The following is a 4,811-nucleotide window of genomic DNA, read 5'->3' as shown; positions in this document are numbered from 1 at the left end:
TAGATCTTGAAGCTCAATATGTAAGCAGCTTCACCGAAGTCTTTCTTTGAAAAACTCCTTTCAAACACTCCTTTATGCTTTACAGAATAATTCTATATTATTTCCGACCAACAATATGTCATTCACATATACTTATCAGAAATGCTGTAGTGCTCCCACTCACTTTCTTATAAATACAGGCTTCACCGCAAGTCTGTATAAAACTATATGCTTTGATCACACTATCAAAGCGTTTATTCCAACTCCGAGAGGCTTGCACCAGTCCATAAATGGATCGCTGGAGCTTGCACATTTTGTTAGCATCTTTCGGATTGACAAAATCTTCTGGTTGCATCATATACAACTCTTCTTTAATAAATCCATTAAGGAATGCAGTTTTGTTTATCCATTTGCCAGATTTCATAAAATGCGGCAATTACTAACATGATTCGGACAGACTTTAAGCATAGATACGAGTGAGAAAATCTCATCATAGTCAACACCTTGAATTTGTCGAATACCTTTTGCGACAATTCTAGCTTTGTAGATAGTAACACTACTATCAACGTCTGTCTTCCTCTTGAAGATCCATTTATTCTCAATTTCTTGCCGATCATCGGGCAAGTCAACCAAAGTCCAAACTTTGTTCTCATACATGGATCATATCTCAGATTTCATGGCCTCAAACCATTTCGCGGAATCTGGGCTCACCATCGCTTCCTCATAGTTCATAGGTTCGTCATGGTCAAGTAACATGACCTCCAGAATAGGATTACCGTACCACTCTGGTGAGGATCTCACTCTGGTTTACCTATGAGATTCGGTAGTAACTTGATCATTAGATTCCTCACTAATCGGTGTAGTAGTCACAGGAACAAATTTCTGTGATGAACTATTTTCCAATAAGGGAGAAGGTACAATTACCTTATCAAGTTTTCTACTTTCCTCCCACTCACTTCTTTCGAGAGAAACTCCTTCTCTAGAAAGGATCCATTCTTAGCAACGAATGTCTTGCCTTCGGATCTGTGATAGAAGGTGTACCCAACAGTCTCCTTTGGGTATCCTATGAAGACACATTTCTCCGATTTGGGTTCGAGCTTATCAGGTTGAAGCTTTTTCACATAAGCATCGCAGCCCCAAACTTTAAGAAACGACAACTTTGGTTTCTTGCCAAACCACAGTTCATAAGGCGTTGTCTCAACGGATTTTGATGGTGCCCTATTTAACGTGAATGCAGCTGTCTCTAATGCATAACCCCAAAACGATAGTGGTAGATCGGAAAGATACATCATAGATTGCACTATATCCAATAAAGTACGGTTATGATGTTCGGACACACCATTATGCTATGGTGTTTCAGGTGGCGTGAGTAGTGAAACTATTTCACATTGTTTTAACTGAAGACCAAACTCGTAACTCAAATATTTTACCTCTGCGATCATATCGTAGAAACTTTTATTTTCTTGTCACGATGATTTTCCACTTCACTCTGAAATTCTTTGAACTGTTCAAATGTTTCAGACTTATGTTTCTTCAAGTAGATATCCCCATATCTGCTTAAATCATCTTGTGAAGGTCAGAAAATAATGATACCTGCTGCAAGCCTTAATATTCATCGGACCACATACATCAGTATTTATGATTTCCAACAAATCTATTGCTTGCTTCATTGTTCCGGAGAACGGCGTTTTAGTCATCTTGCCCATAAGGCATGGTTCGCAAGCATCAAGTGATTCATAATCAAGTGATTCCAAAATCCCATCAGCATGGAGTTTCTTCATGCGCTTTACACCAATATGACCTAAACGGCAGTGCCACAAATAAGTTGCACTATCATTATTAACTTCACATCTTTTGGTTTCAATATTATGAATATGTGTATCACTAAGATCGAGATCCAATGAACTATTTTCATTGGGTGTGTAACCATATAAGGTTTTATTCATGTAAACAGAACAACAATTTATTCTTTTACTTAAATGAATAACCGTATTACAATAAACATGATCAAATCATATTCATGCTCAAAGCAAACACCAAATAACGCTTATTTAGGTTCAACACTAATCCCGAAAGTATAGGGAGTGTGCGATGATGATCATATCAATCTTGGAACCACTTCCAACACACATCGTCACTTCACCCTTAACTAGTCTCTGTTTATTCTGCAACTCCCGTTTCGAGTTACTAATCTTAGCAACTAGTATCAAATACTGAGGGGTTGCTATAAACACTAGTAAAGTACACATCAATAAGATGTATATCAAATATACTTATGTTCACTTTGCCATCCTTCTCATCCGCCAATCACTTGGGGTAGTTCCGCTTCCAGTGACCAGTCCCTTCGCAGTATAAGCACTTAGTCTCAGGCTTAGGATCAGACTTGGGTTTCTTCACTTGAGCAGCAACTTGCTTGCCGTTCTTCTTGAAGTTCCCCTTCTTCCCTTTGCCCTTTTCTTGAAACTAGTGGTCTTGTCAACCATCAACACTTGATGTTTTTCTTGATTTCTACCTTCGTTGATTTCAGCATCACGAAGAGCTTGGGAGTTGTTTCCGTTATCCCTTGCATATTATAGTTCATCACGAAGTTCTACTAACTTGGTGATGGTGACTAGAGAATTCTGTCAATCACTATCTTATCTGGAAGATTAACTCCCACTTGATTCAAGCGATTGTAGTACCCAGACAATCTGAGCACATGCTCACTAGTTGAGCGATTCTCCTCCATCTTTTAGCTATAGAACTTGTTGGAGACTTCATATCTCTCAACTCGGGTATTTGCTTGAAATATTAACTTCAACTCCTGGAACACCTCATATGGTCCATGACGTTCAAAACGTCTTTGATGTCCCGATTCTAAGTCGTTAAGCATGGTGCACTTAAACTATCAAGTAGTCATCATATTGAGCTAGCCAAACGTTCATAACGTCTGCATCTGCTCCTGCAATAGGTCTGTCACCTAGCGGTGCATCAAGGACATAATTCTTCTGTGCAGCAATGAGGATAAACCTCAGATCACGGATCCAATCCGCATCATTGCTACTAACATCTTTCAACACAATTTTCTCTAGGAACATATCAAAATAAACACAGGGAAGCAACAACACGAGCTATTGATCTACAACATAATTTGCAAAATACTACAAGGACTAAGTTCATGATAAATTTAAGTTCAATTTAATCATATTACTTAAGAACTCCCACTTAGATAGATATCCCTCTAATCCTCTAAGTGATCACGTGATCCAAATCAACTAAACCATAACCGATCATCACGTGAAATGGATTAGTTTTCAATGGTGAACATCATTATGTTGATCATATCTACTATATGATTCACGCTCGACCTTTCGGTCTCCGTGTTCCGAGGCCATATCTGCATATGCTAGGCTCGTCAAGTTTAACCTGAGTATTCTGCGTGTGCAAAACTGGCTTGCACCCGTTGTAGATGGACGTAGAGCTTATCACACCCGATCATCACGTGGTGTCTGGGCACGACGAACTTTGGCAACGGTGCATACTCAGGGAGAACACTTCTTGATAATTTAGTGAGAGTGAGAGATCATCTTATAATGCTACCGTCAATCAAAGCAAGATAAGATGCATAAAAAGATAAATATCACATGCAATCAATATAAGTGATATGATATGGCCATCATCATCTTGTGCTTGTGATCTCCATCTCCGAAGCACCGTCGTGATCACCATCGTCACCGGCGTGACACCTTGATATCCATCGTAGCATCATTGTCGTCTCACCAAGCTTATGCTTCTACGACTATCACTACCGCTTAGTAATAAAGTAAAGCATTACATCGCGATTGCATTGCATACAATAAAGCGACAACCATATGGCTCCTGCCAGTTGCCGATAACTCGGTTACAAAACATGATCATCTCATACAATAAAATTCAGCATCATGTCTTGACCATATCACATCACAACATGCCCTGCAAAAACAAGTTAGACGTCCTCTACTTTGTTGTTGCAAGTTTTACGTGGCTGCTACGGGCTTAGGCAAGAACCAATCTCACCTACGCATCAAAACCACAGCGATAGTTTGTCAAATAGACTCCGTTTTAACCTTCGCAAGGACCGGGCGTAGCCATACTTGGTTCAACTAAAGTTGGAGAGACAGTTGCCCGCAAGCCACCTATGTGCAAAGCACGTCGGGGGAACCAGTCTCGCGTAAGCGTACGCGTAATGTTGGTCTGGGTCGTCTCGTCCAACAATGCCGCCGAACCAAAGTATGACATGCTGGTAGGCAGTATGACTTATATCGCCCACAACTCACTTGTGTTCTACTCCTGCATATAACATCAACAGAAATTACCTAGGCTCTGATACCACTGTTGGGTTTCGTAGTAATTTCAAAAAATTTCCTATGCACACGCAAGATTATGGTGATGCATAACAACGAGAGGGGAGAGTGTTGTCTACGTACCCACGCAGACCGACTGCGGAAGCATTGACACAACGTAGAGGAAGTAGTCGTATGTCTTCACGATCCAACCGATCAAGCACTGAAACTACGACACCTCCGAATTCGAGCACACATTCAGCTCGATGACGATCCCCGGACTCCGATCCAGCAAAGTGTCGGGGAAGAGTTCCGTCAGCACGATGGCGTGGTGACGATCTTGATGTACTACAGCAGCAGGGCTTCGCCTAAACTCCGCTACAGTATTATCGAGGAATATGGTGGCAGGGGGCACCGCACACGGCTAAGGAATAGATCATGTGGATCAACTTGTGTGTTTCTGGGGTGCCTCTACCTCAGTATATAAAGGACTAGAGGGGGGGGGAGGCTGGCCGGCCAAGGTGTGGCGCG

This window comes from Triticum dicoccoides, chromosome 7A (genome assembly GCF_002162155.2).
Source record: "Triticum dicoccoides isolate Atlit2015 ecotype Zavitan chromosome 7A, WEW_v2.0, whole genome shotgun sequence".
NCBI classification, from domain to species: Eukaryota; Viridiplantae; Streptophyta; class Magnoliopsida; order Poales; family Poaceae; genus Triticum; species Triticum dicoccoides.
This window is presented reverse-complemented; position numbering follows the sequence as displayed.